Source organism: Coloeus monedula (assembly GCF_965178545.1).
Source record: "Coloeus monedula genome assembly, chromosome: 38".
Lineage (NCBI taxonomy): Eukaryota > Metazoa > Chordata > Aves > Passeriformes > Corvidae > Coloeus > Coloeus monedula.
In genome coordinates this window covers 2,062,260-2,081,006 of record NC_138818.1, presented here as the reverse complement: position 1 = coordinate 2,081,006, position 18,747 = coordinate 2,062,260, and the positions used below count along the sequence as shown (strand labels likewise).

Genomic DNA, 18,747 nt, shown 5'->3' with positions numbered 1-18,747 from the left:
TACTTGTACCCCATTGGTTGTTTTCCCTTTCCCTGCCTTACTCCACCCCGCCATAAAGGGGACTAGCCCGCGTCTCCTCGGGGCGTTTGCTGGTCCCTGGTCCCTCCTGCAAATAAACCTGTTGGAACTCACACCAGAAGCCCCTCCCACCTTCTTTGCCTCCGGGCAAACACCAGCCTGATCATCGGCTGCCCGACGTGTTTCCTCTGAGGAGGAGCCAGCGCACGCACCCATCTCACGCCGATTCCACTGAGCCGTCCAGCGAGGACGCTGTGGAGGCCAACGCTGCGTCCCCTCTGCCCGAGGGCACGCCGGGGCTTGTGGTGACAAACCCCCAGTGGCGTTAGGTTGGCGCACCGAAAAGGGACGACACACACGTGCGTTCCTGCATCGTCCTCGCTGCCAGGAGGCTGCGAGTGTCAGTGATTAGGAGCTGCCGATGCCTCTCGCGGCAGCGCGCTCTGTTTTAAAAGCCGCACTCCGAGAGGAGGCTGCCAACTCCTGCCAGGAGAGCAGCCTGTCCCAGAGGATCCCACCGTGCCTTTTTGTTTCCAGGACCGGATGCCTGTGTCTTCTTGTGAGTATTCTTGTGATTCCTGGCCCCTGGGAAATTATTTTTAATTTCTCCTTTTTGCCGGTGGTGGGTGAAGTTGAGGCTGAGGTTTAAGATGGGAGCTAAGCTTTCCCAGCCTCAGCGGGAGGTTTATCTCCAGGTTGGGGAGTCCCTGAAGAATTGTGGGTTAAAGTTATCAAAGGGGTTTTTGAAAAGGTTTGTGAAGTGGCTGTTCTTTTATTTTCCCCAGATGTCCCCTGCTAATTTGAAGTCAGCCACGTTTTGGCAATTTGTGGGGGACAAAATATTAGAATTAAACCAAAGGGGAGATCCCTCCGGAGAGAGGTTTCTCTACATGGTCTGGGCTTTGACAGATAAACACGAAGCTAATCAGAAAATAAAAGAAAAGCCCCAAATTCTCCCCAGTTCTTCCCAAGTCCCTCTTTCCCCCCCTCGCGTTCCTCATCCCACTACCCCTTCGTTGAAAAGACCGGGAGCTGTAAAATGCCCAGAGGCACAGGGCTGCCACCGTCTCCCTGACTCTCCTCAATCCTCTCAGCCGCCCTGCCAAAGTAGCTCTGGCCAGGCTGTTTCGGCTTCTACCCAAACCCTCTCTCCTATGCCCTCTTCCCCGGTTGTTCTCCCAAAAAGCAGTTCCCAGTTTTATTGCCCTGAAAATGATGGCGAAGGCTTTTCTTCGTCCACCGGTTTGTCCCCTTTCCCTGCTGTTCCTGCACTCCCCCAAAATCCTCTTGCCGCCCCTCCTCCTCGCCCTGTCCTGGCCCCGCCCCCTCCAAACATGAGGACTGTGAGCTCCTCCTTTGCGTCGGGTCCCGCCCCCTGCATCGGGAGTCCCCGCCCTTCCCGTGGCCACTCCTCTTTGTCCTCAGCCCCCACCTACTGGGAGGAGCCTTCTGGTTCCCGCGCCTCGTCTGCCGGTTCCCACGCTGTGGAAACTGGAACCGACGCCATCTTGAACCCGGAACCAGGAGCCTCCTCCGGTCCCTTCGCCGCTCCGGTTACTTATAACCGAGCTGGCGGCAACCCCATCTGGAAACCCTTGGACCCTGCTGGGCTCAAAGAACTTTGTAAAGCCCAGAAGGAGTTTGGGAGGGAGAGTCCATATTTCCGGAATCTCCTGCGGGCCACCCTCACTAATACAGTGTTGGTCCCAGCAGACCTCCAAAGCATTTTTTCCTGCTTGCTTTCTCCAGCCGAATTTGAGTTGTGGGATGATGGGTGGAGAAAGCAACTAAGAGAGGTCCTCCCAATCCTGTTGCAAGACCCTAATAACGCAGGGGTTTCCATGGACCACCTTACCGGTGAGGGGTTGCTTGCCAAGCCACAAGACCAGGCCCGAAACACCCCAGAGCCGGTCTTAAATGCTGTAAAACATGCAGTGGAGCAAGCATTTTTAATGATGCCCCCTAAATCGGCGCCTCTACTAAATTTTACTGAAATTCAGCAACTCCCAAATGAACCATTTATTGACTTAATTGACAAATTAAAATTAGTGGTGGAGAAGCAAGTGGAAGATACAAGAATTAGAGAAAGCATAATCACTCAAATAGCAAAAACTAATGCAAATGAACCTTGTAAGAGAGTGATTATGACCCTTCCACTTGATCCTCCACCAACATTAAAGCAGATGATTTGGCACTGCACAACCTTAGTTCCAATTGGCCAACCAAATTTAAAAATGAGGGGGAATGTGGTAGGAGCTGCGGGTGCTGCTGAGGCAACGGCACCTCAGGACAAGAGGATGACAAACAGAACCTGGACTTGTCACAGATGTGGCAAGCCAGGACATGTGGCCCGGAACTGTAGAGCTCCAGCCCCGATTAATCAAAGTTCCCGAGCTGTTTCCCCAGGGCAAGTAGCATCGCCCACTCCCATGGAGGTACGGCCAGGAAACTGAGGACCCAGCGCGGATCTGCAGCCCCGTGTGATCACATAAATAAAGAAGCCGCAACCAGAAAGACTGTGACTGCAGCCACTGCAACCACGATGGACTCTATCACACCTCAACGAGTCCTCGTGAGCTGCAAAGGACTGAAAGACTGCTGCTTGTTTGTTATAGGAGACACCATGCGTACACCACCAGAGATCTCAATAACACCAGAGATCGTCCAAGTAGGATCACAAGGACTCTTTACAATTAACATCCAATGTATTCACCCACCTTTCTTTCTTGCAGCTGGCCAGGTTCTTGCCCAGGCCATCCTCATGCCCAGAAGTTCACCAGATAACTACAACCCATCTGTCTTCTGGGCTGAGATGGTAGGGGAGGACAAGGCGATGCTAAGCGGCAAGATTTCATGCCATGGCTCGGACATCAGCCTAGCAAGGATGATGGACACGGGGGCAGATGTGATGGTCATCGCCTCCAACAACTGGCCGTCACATTGGGGGTTGCAACTGGCGGAAGGTATTGTTACGGGTGTGGGAGGATCTGTGGCTGCCCAGAGAAGCAGGATGCTTGTCCAGATTGAGGGTCCAGAGGGGCGGATTACAACAGTCCGTCCATTTGTTACTGACTCTGGGTTTACATTGTGGGGCAGGGATCTCATGTCTCAGTGGGGAGCCTAGGTTGAGATCCCATCTCAACCCTGGGATTTTTAGTAGGGGTCACTGTGGAGCGCCCCACCCAGAAATTGAATTGGCTCACCAATAAAAGGGTCTGGGTGGATCAGTGGCCTTTAAAAGGACACCAATTGAGAGCGCTCACTGCACTCGTGGAGGAGCAGCTGGGGAAGGGGAACATTGAGCCTTCCAACAGCGCTTGGAACTCCCCGGTCTTTGTGATCCGGAAGCCAGGGACAGACAAGTGGAGACTCCTTCACGACCTGCGGAAAATTAACGATGTCATTGAGGACATGGGACCCCTGCAGCCCGGAATGCCATCACCCTCTATGCTCCCTAGGCAGTGGAAGCTAGCAGTCATAGACATCAAGGACTGCTTCTTCCAGATCCCCCTGCATCCGGACGATGCACCCTGGTTTGCCTTCTCGGTGCCTTCCCTCAACCGAGAGGCTCCCATGCAGCGCTACCACTGGTGAGTTCTGCCGCAAGGCATGAAAAACTCGCCCACCATCTGCCAGTGGTATGTCGCTCGCACTCTGTCCCCTGTCCAGAAAAAGGCAGTTAGAGCTGTGATCCTACACTACATGGACGATGTTTTGGTGTGTGCGCCCACGCAGCAGTACCTGGACTGGACTCTGGGGGAGGTAATCAGGGCTTTAGAGGCTGATGGATTCGAAATCCATCCCAAAAAGGTCCAGAAGACCTCACCTTTTAAATATCTAGGACTCAAAATTGAGGAGCAGACAGTGGTGCCCCAACCATTAAAGATCAATGATAACCCCAAGACTCTGCAGGAACTCCATCAATTCTGCAGATCCATCAACTGGGTGAGGCAGCTCCTGGGACTGACGACTGAGGACCTTGCCCCTCTGTTCAACCTGCTTTGTGGGAACGAGGATCTCAAATCCCCGAGGCAGTTGACAGAAGAGGCAAGAAACTCCCTCATCAAAGTCCAGGAGGCACTGTCATCTCGCCAAGCCCATCGTTATGCCCCAGGTCTGCCCTTTCAATTTATAGTGTTGGGGAAAATGCCATACCTCCATGGGCTGGTTTTCCAGTGGGACAAGGTGCTGAGGGATCCCCTTCTGATTATTGAGTGGGTTTTCCTCTCGCACCAGCCATCCAAAAGTATTACCACGCCACAGGAGCTCATGGCTCAGTTGGTGATAAAGGCTAGGTCTCGCCTCCGTACCCTTGTGGGGTGTGATTTCACATATGTTTACCTGCCACTAACAACCAATGCACTGGACCATCTCCTTCAAAACAACAATCATCTCCAATTTGCCTTTGATAGTTATTCGGGACAAATATCGGCTCACAACCCAAAACACAAATTGTTCAATTCGGCCTTTAAATTAATTCCAAAAGAAATTCAGAGTCGTGAACCCCTCAATGCCCTGACGATCTTTATGGATGGTTCTGGGGCATCTCACAAGTCTGTCATCGTTTGGAGGAATCCTTGCACTCAGAAGTGGGAGTCTGATGTGCAGGTGGTCGAAGGATCACTGTAGGTTGCGGAGCTTGCCACAGTGGTCAGAGCATTTGAGCGGTTCAACGAACCTTTTAATTTGGTAACAGATTCCGCATATGTAGCAGGAGTGGTGTCCAGAGCAGAAAGAGCATCACTCAGAGAGGTGGCAAATCCAAAAATCTATAAATTGCTTTCAAAGCTAATCCAAATTGCCTCCCACCGAAAGCAACCCTTTTACGTAATGCATGTGAGGTCACACACTGACCTGCCAGGATTTATTGCCGAAGGGAACAGGAGAGCAGATGCCCTAGCTATGCCCGTTGAGCTAGCGAATCTGCCTTAGAGATTCCAGCAAGCCCAGCTGAGCCATGCAATGTTCCATCAAAATGCTCCAGCTCTCGTCCGGATGTTCCACCTCACTAGAGACCAGGCAAAAGCCATTGTGGAGACATGCCCCAACTGCCAAAAACATCAGCTTCCATCACTAGGTCAGGGGGTTAACCCCCGAGGCCTAGGCAGTTGTGAGGTATGGCAAACAGATGTCACCCACTTCCCCCAATTTGGCTGCCGGAAATATATTCACGTTTCCGTGGATACTTTTTCTGGTGCAACCTTTGCCTCAGCCCACCGTGGAGAGAGGGCCAAAGATGTCATCAACCACCTAGTCCAGGCCTTCGCTGTGTTGGGGACACCAAATAAATTAAAAACTGACAATGGCCCTGCGTACACCTCTGCAGAGTTAAACAGATTCATGAGGGAGTGGGGTGTGAATCACATCACTGGCATCCCTCACTCACCCACAGGCCAAGCCATCGTGGAGAGGAAACATCAGACACTAAAAAGACTGCTTGAACAACAAAAGGGTGGCAGTGAGATCGCTGCCCCCACCATAAGACTGTCCAAAGCGTTGTTCACTTTGAACTTTTTAAACTGTTCCTATGAGGAACCTGATCCTCCCATCATGAGACACTTCACAAACTCTGCCAAACATAAACTGACTGAGAGCCCTGAGGTTCTAATAAAGGACCCTGACACTTTACAGATATGTGGCCCATACCCCCTAGTCACCCAGGGTAGAGGCTACAGGTGTGTTTCAACCCCAGAAGGACCTAAATGACCTGGAAATGACCTAAATCCCTGGAAAGTGGATCAAACCTTTCTTAACAAAGACATCAAAACCAAAGCAGCCTGAAAACACAGTAGCAACTGCCTGGAAAAGGAGGAGAAACAAGACCTCCTGAATAAACAAGAAATTCTCCTCCCAGGCTGCAAAGACAAACATTCCCTTTCCCACCTTCTCTATTGTGTTTCCCTCCCCTAAGTGGCCCTTTGTTCTGAAAGAGGGGGAGTCCAAGGGAGCCATTGTTATTTAAGTTAATTGTATTTGTATTAATTTTATTTACGTTACACTGTCCCTAAAGTTATCTCCCATAACTGCGTGATGACATCCTACATGCTGCTGTCCCACCTGCTGCTGCAGCTCCTCCTGTACACTGGGAGCTCCAGTAGCCAGATCCCTTCAGTTATCAAGGACATTGTATGGGGTTTCCTTATGGAGTTGTTAATTTTATTAGCCCTTCCCATGTTTAAGTGTTTGGTTTTGAAATCCCTTAAGCCTTTCCCCTCATTTCAATGTAATAAAGAAGGGGGAGATGTTGGGGTGGGTCAGCCTGCTCTCGGGCTGAAACCATCAAATGTCAGTCACCAGAAGAGATCACTGAGGTCTAGGTTACCTCCCCCTGGGTGGCTCCCAATCCTAAATTACCTCCCCCTGTTCCAGAAAGTTCTCCCTTTTTTAGTTATTAATTGGTTCCCTGTTATGACTCCTGCCTCCCTGTTTTCCCCATTTGTTCTGAAAAACTGTATCCTCCCCTCTACTTGTACCCCATTGGTTGTTTTCCCTTTTCCTGCCTTACTCCACCCTGCCATAAAGGGGACTAGCCTGCGTCTCCTCGGGGCTTTTGCTGGTCCCTGGTCCCTCCTGCAAATAAACCTGTTGGAACTCACACCAGAAGCCCCTCCCACCTTCTTTGCCTCCGGGCAAACACCAGCCTGATCATCGGCTGCCCGACGTGTTTCCTCTGAGGAGGAGCCAGCGCACGCACCCATCTCACGCCGATTCCACTGAGCCGTCCAGCGAGGACGCTGTGGAGGCCAACGCTGCGTCCCCTCTGCCCGAGGGCACGCCGGGGCTTGTGGTGACAAGCCCCCAGTTGCGTTCGTACCACAGTATCTCCTGCCACTTCCCACAGTGCAAAGGAAATGTGGAAGTAGTCCCAAAGGGTGACTGGATCTGTGAAGTATGCCAGAAGGCCTTCTCTACCAAGATTGGCTTGGGACAGCACAAGAGGCTGGCGCATCCTCTTATAAGGAACCTGGAAGGAATTGCTGCCCCCCATCCAAAGGAAACATCGGTTAGAGGAGCCCACCAAAAGGTATGGACTGAGGAGGAAGAGGCTCTTCTGAGACAATTACTGATAAAGTATGATGGTAACATCAATAACTTAACTGCAGAGCATATTCCATCTAAAATGGCAAAGCAGGTATGTGATAAAAGATGTCTTCTAAAAGTTCCCTCTAAAGCTGTTCAACCTGATATAGATGGCTAATGGTCCTAATGTGGGGAGAGGAGAACATCCCCCATCTCCCAAATTGCTGATAGAGGGACTGCTATGGCTCCATTATTCATGGGCCTTGAATCCTTCCCTTCACAGAAGGAAGCAGATAACACCACTTGTAAAGCCCTGATTATTGAGAAAGAAGTGGAAAAGAATATCAAAGAGATGAGGAGGAACTCTGCTCCGGGGCCACACGGGATTACGTTGGGCCGTCTTGTCAAAATTCATCCCAGGTATTCCCTATTGATGGAGATCTTCAATTTATGGCTCGTAACCAGAACTCTTCCTGCTGCCCTGAATGAATGCTGGTCAATCTTGACCCCCAAGTCTATCGATATGGATAGGCTTAATGACATCAATAACTGGAGGCCTACCACCATTGCTTCTATGGTGTTTAGGTTATTTTCCAGGACTTTAACAGCAAGATTGACCAAAGCATGTCCCATAAACCCCAGACAAAGGGGATTTATACATGCAGCAGGATGTTCTGAGAATCTGAAGTTGTTACAACTTACTGTCAAACATGCAAAAAAGGAGCACAAAGAGTTTGGGATTGTTTTCGTGGACATTGTGAAAGCTTTTGACACCGTATATCATCAGCATATTATCATGAGTCTGATGCAGAGAGGGGTTGACCCCCACGTTAAACATCTTGTTGGCAAAATTTTACGGACATCGACACCAAAAAGGAAAAGACAAATCCTTTTAAGTGTCAAACAGGGCGATCCAATGTCACCCTTATTATTCAACCTGGTGCTTGGCCCTCTATTATGTAAATTGGAGAATCTTGGTGAAGGCAACTGTCAAGGAAGTTTCAAAGATACCCCCATGGCCTTCGCTGATAATTTAGTGTTATTGAATGACTCCTGGGAAGGTATGTGTACGAACATCAAGATCCTAGAGACCTTTTGCCATCTAACTGGTCTCAAGACACAGGGGGAGAAGTGTCATGGCTTTTACACCAAGCCAACTAAAGACTCTCCTTATACCATCAATGACTGTCCAGTATGGATGATAAATAGCATCCCCCTTAATATGATTGACCTTGGCCACTCTGAGAAATATCTTGGTTTACAGATTGATCCCTGGACTGGTATAGCAGATACAGGTTTATCCAAAACACCAGAAATTAGCTCTGTCGGATTGCTGACACACCACTAAAGCCTCTTCAGAATATCAATATACTGAAAACTTATAGTATCCAGAGATTGGTACACCTTGCCCACCACACCAAAGTAAAAGTTGGGCTCCTGGAATCCCCTGACTTGGTAATTCAATCTTTTGTCAAGGAATGGCTTCATCTTGCACCAAACATCTGTGATGCTATCTTGTACTCGGACTGTAAAGATGGTGGTCTGGGTTTCTTCAAGTTGGTGGCGCTTCTTCCAAGTATACAAGCACGGAGATTGCATAGACATAAAGAGCTAAAGAGAATATCCCACCAATTTGGAAGCCTATTCCATTACCAGAAGGTATCCCTGCTGAGGGTGAAGATGCATCTGAACGGGAGGTTGCCGTTCCAAAGATCCACTGCCCAAGACCTTGTAACTGACAGAAACATGAATACAGTAAGTGGAAGCAACTGTTATTCCACGGCCACGGTATTGAGAACTTTGAAAATGGTAATATCAGTAATTGGTGGATAGCAAGGTAGAGAGGAATACCTCACAGAAAATTGATAACTGTGCTACAACTGAGAGCCAATGCCTTCCCCATTTGAGGGTTCCTGGCCAGGGGTAGGCAAAATGAATGTGTGAAAACCTGTAGACATTGTGGCACTGGTAATGAAACACCAGCCCATATTATTGGGAATTGTCCAATACCTCAAGAGGTCAGGATTAAAAGACACAATTCCATCTGTGAGATGCTTAGCTGCGAGGCTAAAAAGAAGAATTGGACTGTATTCCACGAGCAGCGTATCAGAGATGAGAACAACGAGTTATACAAGCCAGATCTGATCTTTTTTAAAGGAGAGGCATTCGTGCTGGACATGATGGTCAAATACCAGCACTCCAACTCATCCTTGAAAGATGCTGCCAGTGAGAAGGTCAAGAAATATTAGCAACTTCACAGACAAGTTCAAGATCTTAAAAATGCAGCAGACATTGAATTCATGGGCTTTCCTGTAGGAGCGCAAGGAAAGTGGTACGAGAAAAACTCTGAGTTGCTACTGGCCCTAGGTTTCTCTAAGAAGAGGCAAGAGAAGACTGCCTGGGCCCTGGCATCCACAGCGCTCCTCTCTTCCACTGACATCGTTCATATGTTTGCGAGCAAAGCTCAATCGTTTCTGTTGATGGAACATGGAACATAAATACGGCTGAATGGCATTGCTGGACAGTGCGTAGGACACATGAGAACAATACAATTCTGCCAATTGTCCTGTGTCGCCCACTGCCCGTATTTGGGATAAATTTAACGATCTGGACCAGGTGGATGGGCCACCTATACTTAACCCAGAAAAGAAACGTATAATCATATATGTGAAAGGAATGGGAGGGATTTATCTCTACAAACAAACTGTGGGTCTGCTGGTGGATAAAGCCAGATACCGAGAGATGAAAGAAGCAGTGGGAGGAACCATAAATTCCATAGGAATTCCACTGATTGACACAAACTGTTACTCACCCAAGGCTGTGCTAAATCCCTGGATTTAGAGAAAAAGAACAGAGACACAAGGAAAAGAAAAGGGGGGGTATACATTAGAATGGGGTCTGTATTAGGTGATTCGGGAAGTCTGTACCTCTCAAGTACCTCAGCCAATGGGGAAAGAGAGAGGGAAATGTGGCTGGAAAATTAGGATAAAAAGGAGGCTGCATCCTCTATCAGTCTGAGAGACCCATGGGAAATGCCCATGACCTCTCTCTTTATTCAAATAAAGTAACAGGACTCCTCTATCTCCTTTTTGGACATAAACCTCTGGTGTTTGTGGATTAATTTTCCTGACATATGTTTAGTAAGAAACCACGAAGATGTTCCTGGAGTAAGATCAAATGGAACAAGCGTATAAGAAACTGTGGACTCAAGATGGAGGAGACAAAGAAAAGATACTTGTCAGTTTGGGAGACCAAAACGGTGACTGAACCAATTGGCTCATATAGTGCAGACATAACTTTGGAGTGGGAAGCACCGTCTTTAAAAAGCCAATTTCCTAAACCATGCAACTGGCAAAAAAATTGAATTCAATAAATGGACTAAGTTATTGTCCCAGGACTGCGGAATCACAAATTTTGAAGGAGATAAAATTAGCAATAATTGGCTGCAAAATAATAGACGCATACCTCACAGGAAGCTCCTTTCAGCATTACAGCTGAGAGAGAATGTCTACCCCACGAGAGAATTTTTAGCCAGGGGTAGACAGGACCAATACCTCAAGGCAAGCAGACACTGCAAGGCGGACAATGAAACTTGCACCCACATCATTGGCGACTGCCCAGTTACACAGGATGCTAGGATTAAGAGGCACAGTTACATCGGCGAGGTGCTGTCTGAAGAGGCGAAGAAGAAGGACGGGGTAGTGTTTCAGGAACCGCATATAAGCGATAACAACAAAGAGTTATATAAACCTAATCTGGTACTGGCAAAGGTCGCCCAGGCATTTGTCGTGGATGTGACAGTGCAGTAGGAATCAGCCAAAACATCGCCGGAAGAAGCCACTCCTGAGCAAGTGAACAAGTACAAACACCTGGAGAAAGAGGTATGAGAACTTACCAATGCAAAGGACGTTGTGTATGAGGGCGTAGTTACAAACTGGGCATCGCTGCAGAGGTCGCACCTCCTTGTGGTCCCACTGAAAACGCTGCGAAGGGTAATGAACCTGACCTCTGCCCCAGCAAGTTATTGTTGGAATCATCAGCCAACAATAGCCCCAAAATCAGTGAAACAAATTTAAGGTAAGAGCTGTGGAGCTTTTTACCCAAAACCTAGCCCACGGGTTTGTGCTGGCCAAAGATCAGCAAGTGGTTGGGGGTCCACCACCAATCTAATACTTCCTCTCCTTAATTTGCTACAAACTAAAATTCCGGATCCGTAAAATGGGGCCATCGATACGCTTATTCCAGGTATTGACCAGCACCCCGACCAGCCCTTCTGACTGGGTAGACTGGGGCCTAGCAATTTAAAACTAGACCCCTTGTCTAACACTGAAGGAGACCTGTTGTCTGCAAATTTACCATCTGCCCCCCAAGATTTGGTGGAAAATGAAAATGAACTGGTGGTGTTGGAGTTTTGTAACTAGGGAGTGTCTGAAACGAATGAATGTGTTCATTTTTCCACAAGTTGGGAGGGTTTGAACAGGCTGCCAGAGGTGTACAAACGTCTTACACCTCATCTGAGTGCGAGAGAAGACAGCTGTCTCCTGAAGACCAGCAAGTTGTTTGTACTTAACAATGGGGAAAAAAGCAGCGAGGAAAAGACAGAAAGCACATCAGAAACATCACCTCCCGAGCCAGAGAACAACACGCCAGCAAAATCCCCACCCGTCCCAGGGAACAGCGTGAATCGGACACCGGAGGACATTCCAACAGTGATGATTCCCGACAAAAATCCACCATGTCCATGCTGTGGAACCCGGGTGGACCATGTGTTGGGCTTAATTAAACACCTGAAAGGAGCCCACAGGAAAAGGAGGATTCGGTTTCAATGTGCTACATGAGGGAGGGAAAACAGTAACTATCAGTAACTACTGCTAGTCGTTTTCCTAAATGCAGGGCAACAGCTGAAACAGCTCCAGCAGGCCAGTGGATCTGTGAGGTTTGCAGCCGTGACTTCAAAACAGAAATTGGCCTGGGACAACACAAAAGATTGGCACACCCGATTGTCAGAAATCAGGAAAGGATTGTTGCTTCCCACCCGAATGAGACCTCTGCCCGAGGAGCTCACAAAAGGTGTTGAACCAAGGAGGAAGAACATCTGCTGCTAAGGTTAGAGGCTCAGTTTTGGCAAAACAAGAACATCAATAAACTCTTAGCCAAACACATTCCATCCAAGACAGCAAAGCAAATCAGTGACAAAAGGAGATTGCTGCCCCAGGAACCAGCTGTGGGCATGGGAACAGAACCTGGGATGAGTCATCACCCAGATAATGAGGAGGAACAGCTGGGGAACATCAACCAGCAGAGGGAGGGGCAGCTGCAGGCCCATTAGCAGAGAACTCTGGGTGAATGGCTTTCAGCTGGGAAACTCAACACCTTCCCACAGGCATTCCAGCAGTTACTTCATGGCCACGAGATGACATCACTGGTCAATGAGTCAGGGCAGGACTGCTTCGGGATGCCTCCATATGATAAGCCAGAGAAGAACATCAACCCAAGATAAGAACAAAAGGAAGACCCAGGAAAGAAACTCAAGAAGATCTGTCAGGGAGCAATCAAGAGAGGTAATTACCTGCACTTCCAGCGCCTGTTCCATCTAGATAGGGGGAAATTAGCCAAGATTACTCTGGATGATGTTGAATGTTTGTCCTGTGACATGCCACCCCAAGAAATTTATTCAGCATTTAAAGCCAGATGGGAAACACCTGGCAAGTTCAAGAGCCTTGGGAACTTCCAAATTAAAGCTGACAACAGCGCTTTCAGGGACTTTATTATGGCTAAAGAAATTGAGAAGAATGTGCAGGAAATTAGCAAAAATTCGGCTCCTGGTCCAGATGGGATTACCCTAAGGGACCTCAAGGAGATGTACCCCAAGTTCTCCCAGACCATGGAGATAGTCAACCTTTGGTTAACATCAGATAAAAATCCCAGACATGGTGAGGGGATGCAGGACTGTGTTAATACCAAAGTCAGCCAAACCGGATTGTTTAAAGGACACTGATAACTGGAGACCCATCACAATCGATTCCATCTCGTTAAGACTGTTCTCCAGAATAATGAGAGCAAGGTTGACTAAGGCATGCTCCCTCAACCCAAGGCAAAGTGGCTTTATAAGAGCAGCGGAATCCTCTGAAAACTGGAAACTCCTACGAACAATAATTCCATCTGCCAAAAGAGAATACAGACCGCTGGGTGTCGTATTCATGGGCATTGCTAAGGCTTTTGACACCGTGAGCCACCAGCACATTCTACATGGTCTGCAGCACAGGGAAGCGGACCCCCATGTCACCAGACTGGTGAGCAATATGTATGAGAACATCCATACCTATCATCACATTAAAACCTGTTCAGAAAATGGACATTCCAAACAAATAGACACCATCCCTACACTAATATACTTGGCAGACCACAAGGATGCAAAGCAGGGCTCCTTGAATCCCCTGACCTACAAATTCAATCGACTGTCAAGGAATGGCTACACTTCACACCATGCACACATGATGCCGTCCTGTACTCCAGCATGAAGGATGGAGGTTTGGGTATCACCAAACTGATGGGCCTCAATCCAAGTATACGGGCCCAAAGATTACGTCGACTTGCCCAATTGTCGGATGATGCCTTAAGATTGTTCCTGAAAGAAGAATGCTCCGATCAAATCTACAGGAAATTATGGATAACAGCTGGAGGAGATAAAGAAAAGATCCTGTCCATATGGGAGCCTAAACCTAAGACGGAACTGCTGGATGGTGCAGGTGATGACACAACATCAGAATGGGAAGTAGCTACTCCGAAAACTCAGTATCTGCGACCATGTAACCGGAGGAAACAGGAATTTACTAAAGGGAAACAGCTGGTATCCCAGGGCCCTAGTGTTACAAACTTTGAGGAGGGTAACATCAGCAATTTCAGGATCTTTAGATACAGAGGCATACCTGACAGAAAAGTAATAACAGCATTGCAGCTGAGAGCCAATTGTCTACACCACAAGAGAGTTCCTTCCTGGCAAGAGGAAGACAAGATCAGTGTGCCAAAAGCTGCAGGCACTGCAAGGCTGAAAATGAAACGTGCTCCCACATCATCAGAAACTGTGCAGTAACACAAAATGGCAGGATTAAAAGACACAACTACATCTGTGACATGTTGATCAACAAAGCTACAAAGGAGGATTGGACAGTGTTACAAGAGCCACATGTGAGGGATGACAACGGCAAAATGTACAAACCAGACCTGATCTTTGTAAGAGAAAAACAGGCATTGGTGATGGAGGTGACAATCAAATGTGAACGCACTGAAGCATCTTTACAGGAAGCTGCAACTGGAAAAGTGAGAAAATATCAACATCTTCATGAACACATTCAGGAACTCACCAATGCAGGAGATATCAAGTTTGGGGGCTTTCCCGCTGGAGAGTGGCGCAAGTGGTTCTATGGAACAAATGAGCTCCTAGAGGCCCTGGGTCTCTCCAAAACAAGGCGGGAGAAGACTGCCTGGGCCCTGGCCTCCAGAGCACTCCTCACCTCCGCTGATATTGTTCATATCTTTGCAAGCAAGACTGGCTCGGTTGCATAGAGTTGTTATTGCTTATGCTAATTAAAAAAAAAAAGTTAAATCCTGATGGTACATAAGGACAGTGGGAATGACACAATTCTTCCAAGGATGTAGCATTGTGTTTCACCCACTTTTGAGACAAAATTCTACTGATTTGGACCATGGTGGATGGGCCACTTATACTTAACCCAGAAAAGGAACATATATGAAAATAAATGCTCAGTAAATAGCCAAATGCCTCATCATCTAATTAGTGATGTGAATGAATGGATCAATGAGATTCCCACTGTCCCTACTTACTATCCAGAGAAACCACAGCCAAGGGAACAGGCTTGGCAGAAGCAACACGGAAAGAAGACCCTGTTGAGCTTGACTCTGCTCTGGCGCTCTGACGAGACATGAGAGGTGTGGAATAAGTGGGAGGCGTGGTGCACACTTGGCAGTGTTGGGTGACCCGCCCACTGGTGTCCCAGCCATCGGTGAAATACCACTACTCTGATTGTTCTGGTGAGCACACCTGGCCTCCTGGGTAGAGGAGGGAAGGCTCCCCATGCCGGCAGCAGTCAGACCGTGTCTGAGACCCCAGTGGGGAGACCTGGCCTTCCGTGACCACACTTGGCATGCTGGGGACACGGGGTACACCTGGTCCCCTGTTCCAGTGGGGAGATGTGGCATCTCATCCCAGTGGAGGGCACACCTGCTTCCTGTGACCAGACTTGGCCAGTGGGAGACAGGAGTGTTTCCCAGGCCTGGGTACCGCTGTGGTCCCTGCTGACTCAGTGCCTGAGCAGGTCCCAGTGAGCCCTAGCACATGTTCCTCCCCCCACCCTTACCTCCCTGAACCACCAGCCCATGGTGACATCAGAGTTGTCTCCAGCCTGCTCAAAAGTAGAGAGATCACAGACAGGCACCCACGCTGACATCTCAAGTCTCTCTGGGCTGCTAAAGAGAAGTGAGGTCACAGGGCCTCCATGGTGACATGCCAGGGCTCTTAAATCTTCCACAGACTTGAGAGGTCACGGACAGTCACAGTGGCTGCATGGTGAGAACACTACAGTCTCTAGGTGCTCAGGAGCCCATTTGGCACAGGCACTCACTGAGGTTCTGTGGTGACATCCCAGTGGTCTCTATGCTCCTAAAGAACACTGAGGTCACAGGCAATCCCAGGGGTTCCATGGCGACATCCCAGGAGTCTCCCATCTGCCAAACTGCACTGACTTCACACGCTGTCACAGGGTCTCAATGGCAACGTAACAGGTGTCTCCAGGCTGCTGAGCAGATGTGATGTCACAGGCTCTCACAGGGGTTCCACAGTGACATCCTAGGTGTCTCCATGCTGCTGAAAAGCTGTAATGTCACAGGCACTCACAGCGGCTCTACGGTGACATTCTGAGGGTGTCGAAGGCTGCAAAAGAGCCATGAGGTCACACGCTGTTACAGGGACTCCATAGGGACATCCCCCCAGGTGTCTCCAGGCTGCTAAAAAGGTTCTTCCTCACAGACACCCAGAAGTGTTCCATTGTGACATCCCAGTGCTCCTAAAGAACACTGAGGTCACAGGCAATGACAGCAGCTTTGTACTGACATCCCATGTGTCTCTAGGCTGCTAAAGAGCTCTGACGTCACCGGCAGTGACAACGGCTCCATGGGGACATGCCAGGTTTCTCTAAACTGCTGAAGAGCAGTCAGGTCAAAGGCCCTCCCAAGGCTTCCATCCTCACATTCCAAAGGGAGCCAGGTTTTTAAAGAGCCCTGAGCTCACCTGCACTCACACGGCTTCCATGGTGACATCGCAGGGCTCTCTGGGCCTTCTAAGGAGCCCTGACAGTGACAGACGCTCCACGGTCACATCCTAGAAGACTCTGGGCTGCTAAAGACAGGTCAGGAGCAGTCACAGGCACTCCATGGTGACATCCCAAGGCTCTTTAATCTCCCTCCTCTCTCTGTCACCGCCACCACCGCCACCACCCCTCTCCTGCGCCTCACCACTCCGCGCTGCTCCCGGGGAGAGAAGGAGGGAGTCTTTAGGAGCCGCCGGAGTTCCTGCCTCCCGCCCCGCCCCCGGACAGGCAGCAGCGTGAGCTCTCTAAGCCCGGGGCCCGGGTCTCTAAACCCGCCGTGCCCCTGCCCCGCCTCCCGCCTTCATTTCTGCATCGCTCCGTCGCCCCGCTGCGCTCCTGCTCGCCCCCGCCGCGGGATGAAGAAGAAGCGGGGGACCGTGGGAAAAACGCCGTAAAACCAAAAGACTCCAAGCGACCCAGCCAGAAATCTTTTCGCAAAGAGACGCCGCGCAGCCCCCCGCCACCACCCGCAGCCCGTGCCCAGCCTCACCCGTGCCCGGCTTCCCCTGCTCGCCCAACGCGCCCGCTGCCCCCGCGCAGCCTCCTCCTCTCCCGGCCGCCGCCGCCGCCAGCCGCGCCTGGGACCCCGGGCGGCGGCGGGAAAAGCCTTTCCCGTGCTGCTCCGCGCCACCGCCGAGCCTGAGCGGGGAGGGCGGGGCGGCCTGGGCCGCGCGCGGGCCCTGCGAGGCGGCGCGGGGAGCGAGGGGAAAACAGAAGGAAGGAAAGAAATGCAGAAGGAAAAGCGGCCTGGGCAGGTGCAAAAGGGAAACAACCAACTACCACGCTCCCCTCTAAGACCCCTCCCCATACCCGCACCTCCGCCTCCCGCGCCGAAAAATAAACCACCCCGCAACAGAAACACAAAATTACCTCCTCTCACCTCGCGGAACCAAAGCCGAAAGCCGGCCAAGGGCGCCCGGCCCTGCGCTCTCGCGGCGGGCGGGGGAACTCGCGCCGGGGCCGGTGGCTTGGGGCCGGGCTCGGCCGCCCCGACGCGATCCCCGCCGGCCGGGCTGTGTGTGGGGGCCGTGTGGGCTCTGGGGCAGCGGGGCCGTGGCGGCGCAGGCGGAGCGAAGGTGCTGATAGTGAGGCAAAACATTTGCAGAGAAGCTGCTAAAGTGCCCTGAAGGCCTCTGCCAGCCAGTCAATCCCTTTAGACTGTAAAAGTGCAGTCCTCTTTGCTAGGGTAGGTTCTTCTAAAATCTTCCTCCTTGGAGTATGTGGAGGTTCCTTCCTGGCAGTGATGCCCACCAAGGCTACTGCTGGAGGTGAAGAGAAAGAGAGCTGCCACGAGTGTTGGTGTGGGGAGTTACATCGAGCTCTACTTCATAACTGTTTCTCTTTGCTTGCTGAAAGATGACTGCTTCCCTACTGCTTTAATAGAGTGCACTCTATTGTGCTCTACTGTACACTGCCAGGAGCAGGTTTGGATTTTCTCCTGTGTAGTCAATAATTGCGATCGAGTCCTTTGTGTCAAATCATTTCTCCTACTGAATAATTTGTTTTCTATACATTGATCTGTTTTGCCATGTTCAAGTCCTGCTGGACAGAGTTACTGAAACCAGTGACAGTGTGAGGCCGGGCTTGGATGCAGCCGCCCCAGCCAGGCTCCTGTCTGTGAGAAGGAGCTGAGAAAGCCAGGGGTCCCTCTGTGCCCCTTGTGACTCGGTGGCCGTGCTGCTCTAGGAGCCTTTGTCTGAAGCTGCCACTGCAGCAGCGATGGAGATCCCCAAGGAGCTTGTGTCACTGCTGGTGACATCAGAGCTCTTGAGCAGCCTGAGAGCCCTGGGATCTCCCCATGGAGCCCCTGGGATTGCTGGTGACCTCAGTGTTCCTCTGAGCAGAGACCAGTGGGATGTCACACTGGCACCTCTGTGACTGTCTGTGACAAGAGACCTCTTTTTCAGCCTGCAGACCCCTAGAATGTCCCCGTGGAGCCCCTGTGAGATCCTGTGACATCAGGGCTCCTCAGCAGCCTAGAGACACCACTGATGTCACAACTGACATCCTGTCACAGCCTGTGAGCTCAGTCTGGTTTGGTAGATGGGAGACCCCTGGGATGTCCCCGTGGAGCCTCTGGGATTGCCCATGACCTTGGTGTTCTTCAGAAGCATGGAGAGCACCGGGAGGTCTTTCTGGAACCCTTTGTTTCAGTGCGTGTCTGAGCCAAATGGGCTCCATGGCACGTAGAGACCCCTCTGTTGTCCCCACGGAGCCCCTGTCAATGCCCGTGACCTCAGAAGTCTTTGGAGGATTAAGAGCCCTGTGATGACATGGGATGTCAGCACAGAGGGTCTGTGATCAGGTGTGATCTCATGGCTTG

The 18,747-nt window shown here is 50.3% G+C and overlaps 1 long non-coding RNA gene across 1 annotated transcript; it reads right to left on the bottom strand.

Annotated features, from left to right (window-relative positions):
- Positions 1 to 2,778: 2,778 nt before the first annotated feature.
- Positions 2,779 to 17,025, bottom strand: LOC309584254. Its single transcript, XR_014227216.1, has 4 exons — positions 16,915 to 17,025; positions 16,346 to 16,453; positions 15,417 to 15,988; positions 2,779 to 3,399 (listed from the first exon to the last, which is right to left on the bottom strand). It is a non-coding gene; the product is annotated as an uncharacterized lncRNA (long non-coding RNA).
- Between the last annotated feature and the right edge of the window lie 1,722 nt (positions 17,026 to 18,747).